Source organism: Urocitellus parryii, chromosome 4 (genome assembly GCF_045843805.1).
Source record: "Urocitellus parryii isolate mUroPar1 chromosome 4, mUroPar1.hap1, whole genome shotgun sequence".
Lineage (NCBI taxonomy): Eukaryota > Metazoa > Chordata > Mammalia > Rodentia > Sciuridae > Urocitellus > Urocitellus parryii.
In genome coordinates, this window is record NC_135534.1 from 134,875,540 (window position 1) to 134,898,469 (window position 22,930).

Genomic DNA, 22,930 nt, shown 5'->3' on the forward strand with positions numbered 1-22,930 from the left:
ATGGGGCTAGATTCTGTCACCACACATTCCTTTTCATGCCACGCTGAGACATTTCTCAATGAAACATTTGTCCTCTTTTTCTTTATGAAGTCAAGATAGGTGCCTTCTCTAACATATCATTGCATTTTGCTGCTGAATATTTATCTCTGGTTCCAAGTTGGAGTTTTAATGTGGTTGGAGTATTTTCTTTTATTTTTCTCTAACAAAGAACTCTCTGGAAGGTCTTCCATCCTCAAGCCCCATCCAGACTGCCTTAAGAGAGGCCAGAAACCATCCATAGTGCAACTTGTGATGCAGGCGTTGCCTGTGGTGAGAGGCCAATGCCACAGCCTGCAGAAGGGCAAAGCCTCAGCTCCCTGGATAGACTGCTTCTTGTTCCCACCACTAATTAATTGTCATCTCAGAAGGTAGTGAGACCAGTTGTTCCGGCACTGCCCTGGCCAGGCCAGCTCTGGAAGAAGTAGTGAGCTGCCAGCTTTTCTGCATTTGGCCAGGAATCTGTATCCTGGCAGTCTGTTGGGGAAAACAAGCCAATTTGGGGTTTGAAATGCTGCCTCAAAGATGCCAGCAGTGGGTTTGCTTGTTAAGAGAATTGCACGGTAAGACTAGAGTGAAATGGCTTGACAATCCATTTGAGTGATCTGAGATCAGACACATGAAAGTATGCAGTTTGCTTGGGATGTGCAAGCTGCCCTAATCAAGTGGGCCTGTGAGGACTTTGCATCTTAGGTCATCATTATCTCTATTCTTCACTTTCAACTTGAATGAGGAAGAAGAATGTAGTTTTAATATACATAAAATCTCTGTGGAAAATGTTATCAGACCATGTTGGAAAAATAACTGTGATGAGACTTTTGGCACTGGCTGCATAGTGGCCCTAAGGAAACAGGATGTACATTGTTCAGGATGGAGACAGTAAAGCAGAAAAATCCCTTATGTGATTTGTCTAGGGTCCTCCTATATGGCTGGTTCTCAAATCCAGGGCATTCAAGATGGCTATATTACCTAACATCTACAATGACATGGGCTTAGAGGGACAGAGGCTTAGATGGGCAAACCCTTACCTTAGCCCAGGACTGCTGTTAACACATAGAGGGCCTTTATACTAATGAAAACAATGGCCTCCCAGGACCCTGAGCAGGTACCTTACACAGGGGTGCTGCTTTCTGGCTCAATGAGGCACCCAATTTAGTGAAGAGAATGCCAACTGGCTCTCAGGCCCCAGGATCGTGATGTTCACTGTGTGTACCTTTGCATAAGACAGAATGCACAATCATATATGTGGACCCACACAGATTTTCATCCTGACAATGGCCTAGTTCACAGGTGTGGGCAACTAGTTGGGCAAATCCTATTTTTAAATCTCCCCAGTTTTCTTTCCCAAGCCTTAAAAAAAAAAAAAAAGTTCATCATTAAAGAACTAATTGTAAGTGCCCCACCTAAACAGTGTACTTAAGGGGACTCCCTCCCCCACCCTTTAAGCTATTTTTCTCTCCCTGCCATATTCTACTACCCACCCTTCCTTTTTGATATCTGTTGTAGCAAATCCTAAGGCAACACTCTGCCCACAGGACGTGGTCTTTAAAGGAGTCATTTCCTCTTCCATCTCCTCCTGGCCATTCCCATGGTGTTTTACGTGGCACTAGCAACAGGAAGGGACATTGAATAGCAGCGCTGAAAAGGCACTTTGTTGTTTATTTTATTACTGTGGGTTTGTCTCTGCCTAATAATTAGTGTTTCCTGCTTTCTGAATTTATTTGCCAAAATATTTGCAGGACTTTAGTGAACAAATAAGGGATGTTTCTAGACATAACTGACCAAACTCGCAGGCTGACCAAACTTGTGGCGGACTGATTTGCTCAGAGAAAGATTATCCTAGTAAGGAAAAAATCTTCTAAACTACCAGCCTGGCATGGGTGGTATCTCAGCGACTGCAGTTCCAGGAAAGCTGAAATAGTACAGTGCTTCTTTCAGGAGGATGGGTCATTTGGGGGTGACTGTTGGGAAGTGGGGAGGCCATGGATTGTACTGGCAAAAGTCAACTCCATTCCCATCCAAATTCTATCCTGGCAAGGTTCCTGAGCTTCAGCCCCCTTGCCTATAAGTTGAGATAATAACATTTGCCTAGTCCAGCTAATGGAATTGTGGTTGAGGATTAGGTGAAAGAAAATGCATGTAGAAGTGTTTTACTAAGAGAGTCTAAAAGTAAAACACCATGGGAATGGGCAGGAGGAGATGGAAGAGGAAATGACTCCTTTAAAGACCACGTCCTAAAAGTGTTATTATATTAGGCTCTAAGGATACCATTCTCTACTGAATAATTAGGCCTTGTTCACTCTAGGTTAAAAAGGACATGTGCTTTACTCCGTTGCACTTGAGAGTAAATATGATGATAAACAATTCAACAATCCCTTACCCATTCTGTGACATTCCTTGCCCTTCTAGCCAGCTCTCTCTGTGCCTCACACTTTGGGATATCTTTTCACCTATCTGAATTTATTCAGGATTCTTTGGACCCTTTGGATACCCATAAGTATCTCACCCCTTCAGAGAGAGCTGTCTCTCTCTGTCTCCCATCTTTTAATCACAATCAGCCTTTCTTAACCAGCTTTTTCTTTTAGCTGGGAAAAAGCAACTCAAATTTTTGCAGGTGAGTGGAATGGGCTGGGTTAAGAGGGACTGATGAATAGCTGCAGACTGGAGAGTGTGTCCCCCTTGAAAGAGAGCAGCTGCTACTCACTTCAGCCAACTCTTACCCTGTGGAATTGCAGGCCCTGACTTGTCACACATTTCCTGATTTTTTTTCAGAAGAAGGCAGAAGTCAGGGTTTTTAATGGGGGAATTTTCCCATTTTTAATGTTGGAAGCTCTTTCAGTATTTTAAAAAATCATATTATGCACATTGACATGAGGCCAAATGACATGCATTTTGCTAGTGGATAGCTGATTTATGTCTTCAGGTGACTGAGCAGTTGTGACGTGTGTCCCATTTTCTGAAAGATAATAAACATGCATGCACGTTCCCCTTTCTCTGCTGAAGCACAGCCCCCATTCTAAGCACATAGGATACCCTATAGTTGACAATGACATTTTTTGGACCCTCTTGCCGGCCTCAACCTTTCTACCCCTGGGGATCCCTGTGCTGGACCTCCCCCAAGATACCACTCAGTGCCTGTCAATTCCCAGTTGCTCATACCTTGAGAAGTTGTCCAGTGTCTTTGTTTCTTTCATCTTCTCCATTATGAAGGGATGGTTGTGAGACTGCAAGAGAAAGATGGATTCAAACCTTTTAGTGAATGTGAAATTATGTGTCTTCAAGTGACTGGAGGTTCCTTTGAGCACATAATCCTACTCAAAGGAAACTATTTTTTAAAAAATCCACAAAAGGACTCAGTACTCTTTTTAACATGTTCTGTGTATATTTACCACTTTTAATGTGCATTTCTTTTCAATGCTTGATGTATTGTAAGGAATTTCCATTATTTCATCTAAAGTTTACAATGAAACAATACAGTGAAGGAATTCATCACCAAGAATATTTTTTGAAAAAAGAAGGCCAAGCTCTAGCTGGAGTTCAACACTTGCCATTGGCTCATTACAAAGAAACAGCCATTACCAGTGGAAGGAGAAATGAAGTACCATTTTAGATCTTCTGACAAGTACTATAACCAAGAACTCTTGAAAAAATGGATTGTTTTAAAACTTCGAGTTTTTTGACTTATGATTCTAACTAGCCACATTCTTTTAACATTAAAAAAAAATCATGTTAGATAGCACTTTGCAGTTTAGAAACACTTGCCTATCTAGTACCTCACTTTATCCCCAGGGTTTCATGGTAATCCCAGTAGCTTGGGAAGCTGAAGCAGGAGGTTTGCAAGTTCAAAATCAAACTTAGCAAATTAGCAAGGCCTAAGTAACTCATTGAGACCCTGTCTCTAAATAAAATGCAAAAAAAAAGGACTAGAGATGTGGCTCAGTGGTGTAGCACCTCTGGGTTCAATCCCTGGTTCAAAACAAAAACAAAAATACAAGTAAATTCAAAGATGTTAAATAGCTTTCCCAAGAGCACACTGTTAACAGATAGCATATTGAGATTCCAGTTGGCATCTTCCATTTTCAGTTTCTTCCAGTGGTTTTGATTTTCAGAATTTTGGGGATCTACCTTAGCTGGCTTAGATCTGGAATCTTTCGATTAGACTAATGGTTTATTCTTGTGCCTTTGTCTCTTGTTAAAACACACATCAGTTTGCCTTGGTATTGTCCTCTAAACCAGGAGAGGGATCATTCTTTTAGAGAAGTCCTTGCTACTTTTCATTATCTTCTGCCAGATGAAGGCTTAAGGAGCTTCCTTAAGTCAGTGCACATATTTGCAGGGGATATTTTGGTAACCTGAGGTTGGTTTTCTTTCTCATGCCCAAGGAACCCCCAAACCTGGAATCTTTATAGTTCCCACTAAAAGGATATGAGGCTAGTTCTGGGAGAGGTGCCCCTTTACTATCTGGCAGGATGCAGGAGAGTAATTTGGTACCATTTGTATTCTGCCATTTGGGTGTGGTCAGTACAAGAATTTTATGAGTTCTAGGGAGATCCTAGCATGATAAGGAAACCACACGTAAGGTGCCCCTTGAGCTATAGACTCATCTAGGCCCTCAATTAAGGGTCCTGAGAGCACTACAAATGGATTTCAAGGATTTTAGGTTTAAATCTGATGAATAAGCTATGGCATAACCCCTTGCAGAAAACATGCCTATGTAGCCTTTCAAATTGTGCCCCAAAAAAAGAAATTACACAGCGACCTGCAAGTTCATCTATATATGTGTGTTTTAGGTTCCCCATTGATTTCCTGTTACTTACACCTAGAAAATCAATTCCACAATAAATGGTTAACCTAAGGTCGGTATCTTCTGACTTCACATGGCAAATGCACCAAACCATTATATCCAGATCAGCATCCTTCCCACCTAGGCTTCTGCTCAACGCCTGTTTGTTGATTCTTATCTATCAGCACCTACAGCTGGTGTTCTTCATCAACAAGAAAATCATCACACAATTATCTGGGAATCACTTCGATGGACTCTCTATGAAGAATAAAGAAAACTCTTTCAAGGGACATCACCTCCCTGCTCTGCAAAGGCCTTTAAAGGCACCTTAACAGTTTCCCACTTATTCACTCAGTCCCAGCCTCCACAGCCTCCTTGCTGTCCCTGCAACAATTTAGCCTCCCTTCCACCTAATAGTCTTGACTGTCTAGTACTGTCTTCCCTCAGATATCTACATGACCCATTCTCTCATCTCCTTCATGAGGAGGAAAGCAGGCCAGAAAGATCAGGGAGATAATCTCATCTTGTTTCATGTGCTACATTGTTGTGTAAGGATGGGTTGTATTGACCTTAGATAATGATATCTACCCTTAGTACAGTCCAGTTTTAAAAAACTCAAATTGCATTGAAATAGCAGTAATACATTAAGGGAAAATACAGTGAAATCACACATACTTTTTGTTTTTCTTCTGCCTACTTCTTTCTGCAGGTATCCATAGTAAAAGCTTTGAGCACAAAAGACTTCACTGTCTGTCACTGGAACCCATTCAGTTCAAATGAGGAGATGGGGATTTTTTTTTTTAAACTGGTATTGCCCTAATTTAATATGATGTCTCCAGTGATGGATATCTTTGCATTGAGCTTACATCTAGTGTTTCTAGGACCCTGACAAAAGGCACACATACCCATCAGAACCTTGTAGAAGATGTAGGATACTCCAAGAGTCCAAAAGCCAGTTTGGCTTGGGCCATTTCTCTGAAGGTCTCTAACACCACAGGAAGTGTATCCTGCTAAGACAGAAAATCCCAAGGCCTTAGGGAGAGCAGCCTGTGGGGAACCAAGTGAATGTCCCAGTGTCTCAGAACCACTGACCTTGGAAAGCATGCTATACATGGGATGGCATATACTTTTTAACTTTTCCAGGCAGTTTTCAACAAAGCATCTCCAATATATAGCAAGTAGAACTCAGAAGTATGAAATACTGTTTCTTCTAAAACAAGGTTCATTTCTATCTTCAAATATTAAACAGATTTCTTTCTACCAGACATACCAATAGCATGTCTAAACTGGTTTTGATGAGAATTAGACTCAATTTCTTAGCCAAGGAATGTTGTTTGTTGAGTCTGTACCTTTCTGCTTACACTGTACCTTTGGAATTGATCAGGTCTTAAAGAGGAAACTCAAACTTCAGAGGAACTAAAGCTTGTTGTTTTTAATTCAGCTTTCCTCACTGTGGTTAGAGCCTGCAGTCTTAATTGTACCTCTATCCCAGTACAAGTTAAGCAGAAGATAATATGGCCCCTTCCCAAGAACCATCAGGTCTAGAGTTGAGGAAGACAGAGTAGGCTGGGGGATGCTGCAGCTCTGATGATACCACTCTGTGAGAGGAAAGACAGTGTAAGGAGCTCAACCTAATATAATTTCTTATGACAGAGTGTTTCCCCGGGGGATGTGATTTATGGAAAATTGAACTCCCAGGCCACAAAGTCCTTAAATGATTACTAAGATATACACCTGCAGATAAGTAAAAAAGCTAGATTCATTGTTAATAATTTGGCATATATTATACAAAGCTCCCTGATAAGCAAAATTGAAGCCATGCTTTGGGCAGTAGAGGGCACTCCCAACTTGAAAACAGAAATAGACTGGTTTTGCCTCACCAAGAAACCACTGAGCATTCCTACCAAGAACCTGCTAATGACTCAGTTTCTCCTTGTTTTTAAAAATGAAACTTCAATATTAAGGATGGTGCCTGGACAGAGTATTTCATGTTACCAATGCCAAACTGTCTTTTAAAAAGATGGTATAGTTTCTGTATTGTTTGTTTCACTTACTAATTTATGTGTTTAATTATTTATAATAACTAAACAATGTGTCAGGATGAAATCTTGATAAATCTATAACAAATAATAAGTAGTGATTATTATAGAGAGTGTTTATGTAAAAATTCTAGGATGCAGCTAAGCTGGAGGCAAAGAGGGAAAAGGAACATTAGAATAAAATGTAATGCCTTCTCTGAAAAAATATATCTGAAAAGAACATTTGTACCAAATTGCAGTGATTTTGCCCAATTTATTGTGTGAAAATTGCAGAATGATGATTGTTCCATTGCCAATCATTTCTCTGGGGCCATGCTGTTTAAAATATATGCTGAGAGCTTTGGACCGTTTTCCCCTCCCATTTGCCCTCATAGGAAATGGCAGTGCAAAATTTGACTCCAGTGTGAGATGCTGGATAATTTTTATTTAAATGCTCCCGGTATCTATTTTTAATGCTAGTCTCTCACCATAAAGCCGTTAAGAAAGGTTCTGTGTGTTATGTGTACAGAGTTTTATTTTATTTTCTTCTTCTATAGGTCAGCATAAACTCCCATGGGGGGTGGTGAAGATGGGAGGATTAAATGAACTCTAGATAGGGCAAAGGGAACAAGGGGAGGGGGAGTGGAAGGGAGGGGGCATAGGGGTAGAAAAGACGGTGGGATGCAATGGTCATCATTACCCCTAAGTACATGTATGAAGACACGAAAGATGTGACTCTACTTTGTGTACAGCCAGAGATGTGAAAAATTGTGCTCTGTATGTGTGATATGAATTGTAATGCATTCTGTTGGCATATATAACAAATTAAAATTTTTTTAAAAAAATTAAAAACATGCATGAATGAGACAGAATGCCTGGGGTCCACATGTAGTAGCATGGGCTTAGCTACCACCATTAGGAGCTCTGCTGCTTCCACCACTGTGCAACAGTACTCAGGAGTAACCAGTTTGGCTTGTTTTCCCTGCCTGCCTTCCTGTTCCTCTCTCCAGTGATCTCCCTAAGGGAAAAGAAGAATATAATTGTGACCATAGGCTCAAAGACAAAGGAATTGCCCCTGCCAAATCTAACTCTTTATCCAAATAATCTCTTCCCTCAAGGGTAATATGTTTTCATGACCCAGACTGTGTAATCAATAGCAGAAGGCTTATAATTCATCTACTTAGTGTACCTTTTTGCTTTAAAATAATTGATTCAAGTATAAAACTGTATATAACATAGAAAAGTTATGAAACAATCAGATGCACTTAACTGCACCAAACACTCAATCCAAGAATGAGAGCAGAAATAATATCTTAAACCAACCTGCATGTTAATCTATTCATTGTATTTTTACAGGATGTAATGTTTGATTTTGAAGTACATGAATTCTTTTATATCCCCAGATTGTGTTTTAAAAAACTCATTATTCAGTTAGCCAATTACTAAGTGCACTACGCATCCAAAATGACAGAGAAAGAAATGTAACATTTTCTTAAAAAATGAAACATGGACTACTTGAGCATTTGCAGAGAAAAATGTCCAGGTTTCCAGACAGGAAAAATGAATTAAAGATGAATCACTGAGTCATTTGCAAAGGTTATGCTCTTCAGTTACTACTGAAGAAAATAAAACAGACAGTCAAAAGTTGAACTTGGCCTTCTCAAAAATCTCAGAAGTGTTAAAAACAAAAGCTTCTGTCATCATAACTTAGGCATAGACATGCTATAGTATTAGGAAAGGCATTTTGGAGGTTAATTATCTAATTAAATACATAGTTCTTTGTATTTTTCACCCTTATTGTAAAATTGGGAATTAACATTTAAGTTTTTAATGCATTCTTGAGTAAATTAGTTCTAAGTAGAAAACCTGTGCCATACACCAAAATCTAACCAGATGTTCTCCATGTCAAGTAGAGCCAATTCTAGCCATCCAAACTGAACCTTCCAGGCCTCTGGTTTTCTTTCATTCATAGAGCTTTAGTCAAGTTATGGCACAAGATGTTTCAGAGCAGGCATCAATCATGTGAGCCTGGCATTATATCCTCAGCAGTCCCTGGAGGATTTTAGTATTTAGGGTAGCAGATATTGGGAAGTGAAATGTGACCCTTTCTGGGAAACCTTTACAGTTTGAACATTCCTAATCCAAAAATCTGAAATCCAAAAACACTGCAAACTCTGAAACTTTTAGAGTGCTGCCATGGTGCTACAAGTAGATAATTCCATGCCATGAAACTCTGCTGTATATACAAAATTATCTAAAAATTTTATAAAATTGCCTTCAGGTTATGTATATGAAGTGTATATGAAACAAATTAATTTCATGTTTAGATTTGGGTTCCATCCCATAATATCTCATTATGTACATGCAAATACTTCAAAATCCAAAAATCTGAAACACTTCTTGGTCCCAGGAAGTTTCAGATAAGGAATATTTAAACTGCATATGAAGTCAAATAAAATAGGGAGTCCTAGACCATACTTAGCCTGAGTATGAAGGCTATAATTTGGAATATCAGATTCCTTTGCTTTCTCTCTTTAGTATGCTCAGCCCAGGACTTTGGGTACCTGATAGCTCATTCTTTTTTTTTTTTTTTCCTTTATATCTCTGGTTTGTATACACAGTATATTCACACTAATTTGTGTCTTTATACCTGTACTTTGGATAATAATGATCATCACATTCCACCATCATTAATAACCCCATGTCCCCTCCCTTCCCCTCCAACAACTCTACCCTATCTAGAGTTCATCTATTCCTCCCATGCTCCCGCTCCCTAGCCCACTATGAGTCAGCCTCCTTATATCAAAGAAAACATTCAGCATTTGTTTTTTGGGGGATTGGCTAACTTCACTTAGCATTATCTTCTCCAACTTCATCCATTTACCTGAAAATGCCATGATTTTTGTGGCTCAATCTCTCTGAATAAAATTGAGAAGTGAAATCAAAGAGCAGAAGTTACATCTATAATTTGAATCTTGAATGTCTCTAGAAACTAGACTTATCCCCAGATTGATGCTGTTGGGAGGTAGTAAAACCTTTGAGAGGTGGGAACTATGAGGAGATCCTTAGGTTATGGGAGGGTACCCACAAAGGGTCTCTTCCTTTTCTTTTTTTTTTCTTCCTGATGATGAGGTGAGTGATTTGGTCCACCACATGCTCCCACTGTGATGGGTTGCCTCATTATAGGCCCAGAGGAATGGGGCCAATCTGTCACAGAGTAGAATCTCTAAAGTTTGTGAACCAAAATAAACATTTTTATCTTTTAAAATTAAATATCAGGTATTTTGTTATGGTGTAAAGAAGCCAACACATCAACTCTTATTTATCTTAGTCCCAAACAAGCTGATCAAGGATTCTCTGAAATAAGATAATTTGGGTTGACCATCCCATTTTACTGTAAAAGTCAAGACTGATGAGGTGTTACAGATCTTCATCCATGAAGTCTAACCTCTAGTTTTAGATAACACATGATTCAGAAGGCACTGTGGTAATTCATGGGCTGCTTTGCAATTTCAGTGCACATGTCTCCTGTCTTCTCCCCCACCTCCCCTCTCCTTCTCTTCCTACCCTTCCTTCTCCTTGAAACCCTCCTTCCCCACTCTCATGCTCTTAGAGGCATATGGCTATGTTGCCCAGGCTGCTCTGGAAATTTGGTTCTCAAGGGTTCCCTAAGTGCTGGGGTACAGCCACTACACCTGGCTTAGTCTGCACATCTCATGAAGTCAGCTCTTAGAAACTAATGCTTTCTTTTATAGAGCTTTTGTTTCTCTTCAGAGTCACAAATACTATCTAGAAATCATCTGTTCAGAATTTCCATTTAAAGTGTTAGCTATAAGCTGGTGAAAATTTGAGGGGCTCTATTTTCAACTTGTACATTTATTTTAAATTGCATATGTAATACAGTTCTTTATAGATAAATCAGAAAATGCTAGTAAATTATCAATTTAAAAAGCAAAAGTCACCTAAGAGTTCACTGAGTATAATCACTGTTTTATAAAATTCACTTTTAACTGGTGCACAAAATTTGAACACATACTGATAGGGTAACATGAGATGCTTTTATATATGTGTATATTATATAATGTTCAAATCAGGTTAAATAAATTTACCATTTATTTATGGTGAAATTTTAAAAATCTTTTCTTCTAGCATTTTGAATTGTACAGTACATTGTTGTTTATAGTTGCCCTGCTGTGCAGTCATGCAACAGGACTTCTCCTGTATAAGTGTAATTTAGTACCCATTGACCAACCTTTCTCCATCCCTCCTTCCCTCCCTTCCTCTCTCTGGCTCCTGGTACCTACCATTCTACTCACAACTTCCATGAACTCAGCGTTTTTAGATTCCACATATGAGCAACATCATGTGGCACTTTTGTTTCTGTACATGACTTGTTTCACTTTAACACAGTGATCTCCAGTTCCATGCATGTTGCTGCAAATGACAGGATTTTATTTTTTATGACTAATGATTGTCCATTGCGCACATGTACTGCATTTTCTTAAACATCAGTTGATTCACCCAGGTTGCTCATGTTTTCTTGGCTATTATGAATAGTGCCGCAATAAACATGGGAGTGTAGATGTTTCATTAGCATACTGATTTCACTTTTTTAAATATAATACCCAGTGGTTGGATCACATGGTAGTTCTATTTTTAATTTTTTTGAAGAACATTCATACCATTTTCCATAATGGCTGTACTAAGTTATATTTGCCAGCACTTATCTTTGGTCTTTTTAGTGTTAGCCATTTTTACAGGGGTGAAGCAATATTGCTTTGTGATTTTGATTTGCATTTCCCTGATAATTAGTGATGTTGAACATTTTTATATATGTGTATCAGTTGGACTTTTGTATGTCTTTAGAGAAATGTCTATTTGTATTGCCCATTTTTTAATCTGGTTCTTTTCTTGCTTTTGAGTTTTTGAATTTTCTTATATATTCTGGATTGTTAGCCCCTTGTCACACATGCAGTTAGCAAATATATTCTCCCATCCTGCAGGTTGTCTCTTCACTCCGTTCATTGTTTCTTTTGTTCCATGGGAGAAGCTTTTTTGTTTGATGTAATCCCATTTGTGTGTTTTAGCTTTCATTTCCTATGCTTTTAAGCTTTTAAAGCCTTCTTCAAAATGTGCTTGCCCATTTTAGTGTCCTAAAGCAGTTCCCCAGTGTTTTCTGATGGTAGTTTTTGTTTTGTTTTAATTATTCACTATATTTTGGGTTGATTTTTGTAAATGGTGAGAGAAGGGGTCTGGTTTTATTTTTATGCATGTGGTATCTCATTTACTCAGCACCACTACTGAAAAAAAAATGAACTTTCCTCAGAGCATGTTCTTAGCACTTTTGTCAAAAATCATTTGGCCATAGATGCATGGGTTGCCTTCTTGGCCCTCTCTTCTGTTTCATTGTGTGTCTATTTATGCCAGTACCATAGTGTTTGGATTACGACAGCTTCTAATATCTTTTGAAGTAGTGTAATGCCTCTTCCTTTATTCCTTTTCTTTTTGCTCAAGATAGCTTTCACTGTTTTTTATATCATCAAGATAAATGTTAACAGTGTATTTCGTAAATACGATTTCTGCAATTTAATTTTATTTGTGCAGATGTAGGATTTGCAAACAGTTTAAATAGTTTAAAAGTAATAGCATATATATATAAACTAAATATGATAGTTTATATTTCATTACTTTTGTATTTAATAGATACAGTATGTACTAGTAGTTCTTTTCTCAATTTGAAGTTAATTACACATCTTGTAGTTTTGAGCATGGTAGATGCCCTCCTGCCTATTGAGAATCTTTGGTGAGTTCTCTTCTGACTTTGTAGACTGCTCCACTGTCTTCTGGCATTGATACTTAGAAGACAGGGCAATAATATTTCTATCCCTGTAACTTGCCTTGTTTTTGCTGTCTAGAGTTTTGGTATATAATTTATAAGAAGAAATAAAACATTGTTTTATACAGAATTACATTGTCTAAACACTAATGTTTTCTGGGCTCTAAAGAATCTTCGTGAAAGTCCAGTGAGTACTAAGAAATCCTGACACTTGTTCACTTAATTCTAACTTCAAGAATTTGATGAAGTCACATCGTCAGGAATACCTGAAATAATTTTGGATTTTCTTGTGATTAGAGGAGAAAGCTTTGATAGGTTTTGGGAACCTTTATCATGGGGATTAGGAAATAAAGGTTTTTAGAGGGAAAAACGTAGGGAAAGGTTTGCAGGCATAATTTACTATACCTGATAGCTTCTGTTCAATTCATATATTCAACCACACTTCTCCAAATACACCTGCCTAGATTGATTATTTTGGCTATAAGTTTATAATAGTGAATGTTCAGATCTTGTATTTATTTTTTTTCTTTCATTTCATTTTCTTTTTTTAATACCTTAAAATTGTCTTGCTAGAAAGCCTGTTTTGCAGTCACTTTTGGAAATATTCCCACTATGCCAAGAACCTAGAATTACCACCTTCAGCTTCTTCATCTAAAATACATACATAGGACTGGAGATGTAGTTCAGTGGTAGAAGGCATGCTTAGCATGCTAAAGATCCGGGGTTAAATTCCTAGCACAAAAAAAAACAAAACAAAACAACATACACAAATAATTTTTGATCCATAAATTTGATTAGTATATCAGATGCTCTGGAGCCAGCCTTTCTGGATTGAATCTTGGCTGTACCATTTATAAGCTGAGTGACCTTGGGCAAGTTATTTAACCATCCACCTCCTACTCTCAGTTTTCTGAGCTTAAATGGGGCTAATAATAGTACCTGCCTTATATGATTATTGTAAACATAAAATAGCTTTATATATAACATGCTTATAACTGTATCTGCCTGGCACATATCTATATTTAATCAAAGATAGCTATTTTTTTTGTCCTTAATATGTATGGGGGGAGGGTATATCTTTATACTATATAATATTTTATCTACTTTGATTCAGAGTGGCACTATAAGATTATATTCCTACATACTACAGTGATGCAGCCACATCAATGTTTATAGCAGCTCAATTCAACTGGCTAGACTGTGGAATCAACCTAGATGCCCTTCTGAATGAAAGGATAAATAAACTGTGGTATATATACACAATGAAATACTACTCAGCCTTAAAAAAGAATGAAATTATGGTATTTGCAGGTAAATGGATGGAGTTGGAGAATATCATGCTAAGCGAAATAAGCCAATCCCAAAGAACCAAAGGCCAAATATTTTCTCTGATATATACTGGTCCATAATTGAGGGTGGGGTGGCAAGGGAAAAATGGAACTTTGGATTGGGCAGAGGGAAGTGAAGGGAGGGGAGGGGCCATGGAGGTAGGAAGGATGGTGGAATGAGACGGATATTATTACCCTCTGTACATGTATAATTGCAGTAATAGTGTGACTCTGTATCACATACAAACAGAGGAATGAAAAGTTGTGCTTCATTTGTTTACAGTGAGTCAAAATGCATTCTGCTGTCATGAATAACTAATTAGAACTAATTAGAACAAATTAAAAAATATTATATGTCTATCTAGTATTTTAAATAACCAGATTTAAAGTATTCAGTTTACTTTCCTCATTACTTGTTTCTAGTCTGAAGAGTTACTTGTGACTGTGTAAATATGTAGTTGTTTTGGGGGTTTATTTTTGGTAGAAGTTTAATTGTTACTCAACTGAAAAGAGAACTACTACATCACTCTGTATGTTGTCTTGCTAATCTGAATCTGAAAACTCAAATAACCAATACAATGACAGAACATGCCTGTGTAGTTACCTTAAAACTCAAATCACTTCAGGACCGGGGATGTGACTCAGTGGTGAAGGGCTTTGCCTGGCAGACATGAGGCCCTGGGTTCTATCCCTAGCACTGCAAAAACAAAACAAAACAAAACAAAAAACTCCTCCCCCAAGCCCCTTATTTGGTTTCTGGTAGATCTTCACTGTTGCTACTCCCTTATCAAATTTGATAACAACAACCAAAGATAGATTGAATGTGGGTGTGGTGTTTGTCTTTTCTGAGGACTGTCCTTACTACCAGGTACACAGGAAGAAATATCTTTAATCATGTTCAAATGTTGGAAGTCACTATCTTTTCAGTACCTGCAGACATCTGTTTGCTCTTGCCAGCATGTTTACCAGGAATCTTACTGCCTCAGGACATTTTAAATAATTGTAGGGTAAAACTTGCAATTGTTTTTAAAATCAACTAGGGTTGCAGAATATGGTGCGTTAAATTTCGCTGATTATGTAGAATAGAACTCTGCAGTGTTCTGTTAAAAAAAAATAGGTGGAGTCATGGCGAGTTTGAAAGAATAGTCTCCAATTTAAAAAATTCTTTACCAAACAAAAAGTTCTTATTGTGCATCATAATCTTTCAGTAGCCAGTGTTTCTTGAAAATGGTTGCAAACCATAGGAGAGCCAAGTGAGGAAGTGCAAATGTTAGAACTTCCCTTCATCAAAGCTCACCTGCTGTGCATTTAAGGGCTAAGACAAAAATCTCAAACTGCTCTATTTCAGCAGGTACAAATGTGTAGTTGTTGTGTGATACCAAGTCATTATTGTACAACTATTTTAACACAGTGAAAAATTTTAACAATCAACTTCAAAAACTGATGACATTCATTGATACCCCAATACCCATGTAATAAGTATATTATTACATATTTTAAAATGTTTTCCCCCCTCTATGTTCTAAAATCCTAACCTCATTTTCCATGTGGTTTTAATTTTTTCATATTGCAGGAATTTTGGAAACTGCTTTTGCCTAGATGTTGGAAGAAAATATTTTTTTCTAGACCAGCCAAGTTTCTCATACTTTAACTATTGGATCAGCTTTTCCTTGCATAGAAACTATTTCTACAAAAGAAAGAATGGCAATGCTAGGATGTACATGATTCACAATTTACCTTATTGAGCAAATTGCCTGCTTAGCAGTAGAATTCAGGATTACAAATAAGTGTATGCATGTCCAGGCTCAATGCAGAAAGAGGAAGTAGAGCTTGCTTGCTTTCTTGGTCTCCAAGGCCTTTGTTGATGCAAGATGTTACAGGAAACCTCTTTATTTCCCATTTGTCTTTAGCATAGCATCCAAGAAAGTAGACACTAAGCCTAGAATATCATACATAACAGTTTCAGTTTCACATCTATACATGGCCACAGGCAGAGATATGAAGCAGAAAACCCTAGAAAGCAAGACATTTTTCTCTAGAGTGACTGGGTATCAACGCACCAGTTGCTTACTTTATATTTCTGAGCCAGACAGGTCCCTGAAATGTAGGCATTCATCCTAACTAAAGGAGTCCCCACCAGGCATTGAAGTGCCCAAGGGAGAGAGGCTACTAGCCTTCAGGGAAAGTCTGGCTAAGAAATACTAATTTTAAAAATAAAATAAAACAAGAGTAGCATCAGGCAGTATATAATTAGCTATTCTTTTGTGTAGCACATGCTGAAAATGCATCTTGGAGTCAGAGAAGTCTCTGTGAGCTGGTTCAGTTGGCCCCTTTCCTGCAGGCCTGTACTTTGTCTGGGCAATGCCTTCATGTACAATAGAGAAGGCCAAGCTGTGACTGGACCCAGCCTGTGCATGCCTGACCAGCAGCCAGGATTTCACTCCCGGTTCCCCTAGACTGAGGGCCATGTGCAGTGACTAGCCGGACAACTATAGAAGGTGATCTCACTCCCCTCCTTTCCTTCTCTGAGGCATCTGGGATTTAAGTTTTGAAATGAACATGTGAATAGCTCCCAGGAAGATTTACATATATTCCCAGTGTATGCATTTTGGGGATACTGTTTAATTGAACCCTTCTTTGATATGTTCTTCTCCAGTTTCTTCTGTGCATACCTTTTCATGAATGTCTTTATAACTGTTTGCATCTCTGTATCTTTTAATGTGACTATCATAGCACTATGACCAAGGTATATGCTTAGAAGATGTTAAATAGAATAATATATTTCACACATAATGTGTCATAGATAATAGGGGAATTAATATTAGAGGAAAAATAGTCAGTAAATCTGGGAAATACATAGTTAACATGAAGAAGAACAGATGATTACCTACCTGTTATTCTAGGCTCAAGTACTCTCAAGATCATGTTTCAGAGATTTCCTTGGTCCTTTTCTAAAATACATTTTAAAGTTAACTTTATAGATGCTGTGTTTTCTCATTTAACCCAGATAGAATAATATTGTACCATATACTTTGTCTCTAAGCATCTCTTGCCTGAATCCCCATGTCAGTTTTTTCCTGCCCCACTGTGTAGCACCTCAGCATGGATGCAAGCTCTGCAGAGCTGGATATTCATTCTGTATCATAACTTTCCATTCACATCATTTATGAATAACTGATTCAATAACTTTATGTCTGGACATCTGATTTAAGGAACATAAAATAGGTAGGCAAAGCTTAGCCCAGATTTACTTTGTTCATTTTAAAATTCCTTCCCAGTATAAATCAGCAAGTAGGGAGCAAAAGACACTCTGAATAAAATGAGTAAAACAGTTGTACATGAGGGATACAGCATGGAGAACATTGAGAAATATGAGATTTAATTTTTTTCTGAATTTAATTCAGGTTTTTGTGCCCCATGTTGAGAAAAGAGAAACATTAGAGGAGAAAGAAAATAATAGAAAGGAAAAGAAAAAAAGAATACTCTAAAGGTTGCCTGGGATGTGGTTGAGTTTAAGTTTCTGGAGAAGAATGTCTTTGACCTACATGTGCTATATTCGTACGGTTAACCCAGAGCAGAGGCACCTCAGGTGAGAGGAACACGTGATATTGAGCCAGTGGAGGATTCTTCTGCTACTTAATGCATTTTGAGAGATGAGCTGGTGAGGGCAATTACACACAACTAGTTTAGGTCACATGAGACCCTAACACTCTTAGAAAACTGAAAAGAAAGTATATGAATACATAAAAATGTTCATGAATACTTATTGCTAGTAGCTCATCCGTTTCCTTAAAGATTTGATTTTTAGGGTGAGATTTCACTAAAGCAGGAACAGTGTTTCTGTGATCAGAGAGGATGTACTCTGCATATACCAGTTTCTATTACATCACATTTTTTTTTTATCCCATAGGCACAGTATTAAGATGTTTAGTGTAAATCAGCAACAAAGCCAAATATTAATATATGGAGTATGAAACACAGAATTCTTAACATAATGCACGTGGGTGTATTCTGGTGCTCAGAACACTGTCTAGTAGTTTTCCATTGTGCTATATTTAATTGAGGCTTTTTATAATACAGTGATACCAATTAATAATTGTTCCTCTTCCTGGTGGCTGGCCATCATTGATGTATCAGAAAACATCAGTGATATGAACAGTGATTTTTATTTTTATGATACATTAGTGGAGATAAATTCTGCTATAATATTGCTGATATGGTACAGGTTTTGCACGAAATATATTGCTTTCCCTGCTCTCCCCACTTTTGGTACTAGAATTGAACTGCATCCCCAGCCCTGTTTATTTTTTTTATTTTGAGACAGGGTCTTACTGTGTTGCTGAGGCTAGCCTGGAACTTGATCCTCTTGCCTCAGTCTCCTGAGTTGCTGGGATTATAAATCTGACAACAGTTGCTTTTAGCAGCATCTGTTGAGCACTACCATATAAAAACCATACTATTTGAGAGACCTGAGGAAAATGAAAATGTGAAACAAATCTTTCCCCAGGTTCTCTGAGTTGGTGAAATGTATACTTATCTACTATAGCAATTAAACCTTCATGCTTTATCTCCAAACAAATCTTCATTAGAGTTTCAGAAAAGATACTTCATAGTTCTCTCTAGGATAGAATTTCCAATTGTTTCTCACTTCCCCCTTGTACACTGTTAACCCATTTGGTATAATCAGTGTCTACCATAAGCAATGCAAACTTTCTTTCCTCTCTACCAGTTTCTGATTTGGGGTGTGTACTACTCCAAACAGTCCCCAGGGTAGATTGTATGGTCCAAGCTTTTTTTTTTTTTTTTTTAATCACATACACATTCATAAAAGTTATTTTGGCTCTTATTAAAATTCTTCTTGATAAAAATTTTGTTTCCTTTGTAATATAAAAAATATTTTACTATTTTAAAAAGTTATATTATTTCTTTGTGACAGTAATCTAGTGGTCTGGTTCTAAGGTCAGTTTAAGATTTTTAACATAAATAAAGGAGCATCACACAAAATATTTAGTTGTAAAGGAACTACATCATGGGTGCGTTTACTAAATTGTGATTCTTATTGTCAGTCCTGTCACCAATTCACAGGTTTTTAAATGAAACTTTGCTAGTATATTTCCATCTTGGCTTATGCCAGTTAATTCAACAGCTTAGCTATTAATTCAACAAATTGAAAGCTGTTACATTTTTCATGTTTAACAAATGGGTTAAAAACCCCACTGAAACTTTTCCCTAAAAGATTTATGTTGTCTTTAGCTTATGCATAGATTTCCCCCCAGTAGCTTCCAATAACTTTGACAGCAAAATCACATCACTGTGGAAACAGTTCCAGGTATCCACTTTCAAAATGCTTTTTTCACAGCATAAGTTGGGCCTTGAAGGAATAGATTGTTTATTTTTACAAAATTTCTGTCAGGTTGCTTGTTAAGTTTCTTTTCTACACACACGCACGCACGCACGTACATCAGCATATTTGGAAAGCATGCCATTTCGTAGAAGAAAAATGTGTATTTATCTTTAAATTATTCAATTCTTATAAGAATAAGAAACCTTTCATGGCTTAAAATCAGAAAAGAAACCTCATGGCTTAAAATATTTTCATGATTATTCCCCTTCTTATTATAAATTGTTGTCAAGAGTCTACTAAGTTAGATAGTAGAATCTGTAAATCACCTGACTGGGGAGAGATTAATGGAGATATTTGGCCACAAAGACGCCTTAGGAACCTCCTGTCTTTCCCTTGGAACTCAGATACCACTTGTGGCTATCAGACAGATGAGGCTGCTGTTGTTATTCCACACGTTAAATAGAACAAAACTTGTTATCTTTCTCATTTGCAGACTAAACACATAGGTTTTGATAGGTTCTTCCTGCATCCCATGGATGGTTATGTGCCTCTACTTCAAAGACCAAGGCCTCTCAGTGTAGACCACCTGGGGAACATTAAAATACCTTAGACACTTCCCAAACCAGATTATTAGGATGTTCAAGGGTAGTACCTAGGATTTTTTTTTTAATAGCTCTTCAGGTGATGCTGATATTCAAGTTTGAGAAGCCCTGATTAGCACTTCTCAAATTTTGATGTCTACACTTATCACCTGAGGATCTTGTTAACTTGGAGATTCTCACTGAGGCCTAGAGATCTACATTTCTTACAAGCTTCCAGAGCTGCCTGGTGAGTGGACTTCACCACTTTGAGCACAGAGACTACATCACCCCTCTCTGCTATTCTCTCTTCATTCTTTTGGGTTCTCAAGGCTACTGATAAACAGAACTGCAGCTGTGTTGAGAAGGGCCTCAAGCTCCAATTGTTGTTGCTGCATGACAGGGAATTTTACTGAGAACAAAAATAATACTTTCCTGATTTGTGAAACCAAGATAGTTGTTAGATGTGTTCTTAACTTTTATGTTTTATCTATTGAGCAAAGCAGGGGACAGCTTCATGCTTTGTACTCCTTATTGCCAGGTGAACTCACTCTATTGTGGGGAAGCCAGGAATTACAGAATGGCTACCTGAAAAAATATTGAATTATAAGGGTGGGAAGGAGAGGAATAAAAAATATATATCACGGGCTGGGGATGTGGCTCAAGCGGTAGCGCGCCTGTCTGGCATGCGTGCGGCCCGGGTTCAATCCTCAGCCCCACATACAAACAAAGATGTTGTGTCCGCCGATAAATAAAAAAAAAAAATAAAAAAAAAAAAAATATATATATATATATATATATATATATCACTGATAGCATGGATGGAAATTTCTGTTTCCTTTTTATTTATTTAAAAAATATTTTACATTTGGGCTGGGGATGTGGCTCAAGCGGTAGCACGCTCGCCTGGCATGCGTGCCGCCAGGGTTCGATCCTCAGCACCACATACCAACAAAGATGTTGTGTCCGCCGAGAACTAAAAAAAAATAAATATTAAAAATTCTCTCTCTCTCTCTCTCTCTCTCTCTCTCTCCCCTCTCTCTTAAAATTAAATGTAAAATATTTTTTTTAAAGTATTTTACGTAAAACAAAGGACTTCATGTACTTTTTGTACACAAGAGTGCAAGATTTATAATAGCAGTCATGATTATGTATGTTTTACTAATGCATTGAGGGAAATCTATATTAATTTTACATTAAGAATATGCATATTATTTCCAATTGTAACGTTTTAGGAGAGAATACTGGAGAGTACGCAAATTGATGTGCTATAGAATTTTCCTAAGCTAATACTTTAATAACAAACCAACCTAACTTTTAGGAAATAATTTCTAGTAAAGATTTGTAATGAGCATAGTCCTTCAGTGACTGTATAAGTTCATACAGTAGATAATCTCCTTGTATAAAAGTTTCAAGACTGTGCAATGATTTGTTTATTTTATGATCTGTGATCCAGTACTATAGAAAACGTTCTCATTTTCTCTGATCTTCCTTTAGTTCCAACCTGAATCTTCCCAGTACTGTATCTTCTACTTGTTTTTTCCTCTAGATGCATACTGTACATCTTTGCATGTAACTTTTTCATAGCTATCTCTCTATTTTTCGGTTAAGGTCTCTCGTTGATATTCAGAAACAACACATGTTGGGATCTGGATAGACTGTGGGATTTACTTGCTGACTCCCAGCTCCATTGACTGACTTAGTATCAATTCTCAAATCTTTAGTTTTACTCACCAGATTAATCTCATTGGGCTGGGGTAATATTGCCACTGTCACGATGCTAGTTGAATGTGGCCTTGCTTCTCTGTCTTTGGTACTCTGTACGCTCCCCCTTCAAATTCCATGTGTTTATAGGCTTTTGAACCACCAATGCTGCAGATGCATGTCTAAGGCCACTGATTTCACTTGAAAAGTATTTTGGAGTTTCAATATGCCATCTTTTATATGCAACATATCGCTGATACATATTGAATATCTCTGAAGTAAATAACATTGCCTCCTGACCCTCAGCTACTGCAGTTACCTCCAGGATCAAATTCTTTTCATTTGAAAAATTATCGGTTTCTTCTGAGGGAACCAAAAGTAAGATAATCCAATGCTTCGACTGAGTTATTATTTTTTTTTTGACACAGTTATTTCATTTGCTGAAAGTTTCTGAAATCTTCATTCTTATCATGCAGCAAGTGCTCTGTCACTCACAGCTCCTGCTCCTTCTTGCTCAGGAACTTGGTTATGGCCACCCACTTCAGCCCCCTGAATCTTAATTGGGCTTCCGACCTTGTCTGGTGCTGCAGAAAGGTCCCTAAAGTCCTATGAGTGTGAACAGCTCCCCCAGTGTCAGGCTTCTGCAGCTTAGTCCGACAGCCCGGACAGCCCATAGACCATGAGTAGCACCCCATGGAAGCCGGCCCCACATTGGTGGCCTGAGACTGGGAAGCCTCCGGATCTATTTTCTTTTTATTTTAAGCTCTGTAAGCAACTCTGACTTTCATATAAGAATACTGAGTTTTGAATAAAATGACTGAGTTATTACTTATAATACCCATTGATAACACAATACCAGTGTTTGTCTATTCATTTAGTGCAAAAAATCAAATTCAGGTCCCCACATATGCTAAAGAACAAGCTACACGCCCCAGCCCCTCCAGTGTTAAAATATAAACAATGCCATTACAGCTTCTGCTCCAGGTTCCCAGAGTGATCACAAGACATGCAGCCCTCAAAGGTTGACATGAGGAAACAAGGAAAGCCTAGGACCCTGCTCTTTTGTGTTTCTGGTTAAATATTTTAATATCACTTCAGTTTGTTTAAATATGTAATCGTTAGAGCAAGGCATCTCTGGCATTATTGAATCCAATGGCCCAGTTACATAAGTCAGCCCTTCACAGATAAAGGTTCTGGAGCTAATCTCACATTTTACCAGAGAACCAGTAGGTCTCCCAGTTTCCTGAGTAGGACTGCTGCCTCTGTCCAGAACTGGTCATTGTACCGTCTCTCTAGTGTTCCC

General features: G+C 37.8%; 1 protein-coding gene and 1 pseudogene across 2 annotated transcripts in view; one reads left to right on the forward strand and one right to left on the reverse strand.

Moving 5' to 3' along the window:
- LOC113186547 (guanine nucleotide-binding protein G(q) subunit alpha) overlaps window positions 1-22,930 on the forward strand; it is a 285,871-nt gene that overhangs the window by 164,370 nt on the left and 98,571 nt on the right. The window lies entirely within an intron of this gene.
- LOC113186557 (peptide chain release factor 1-like, mitochondrial) lies at window positions 396-21,916 on the reverse strand (annotated as a pseudogene).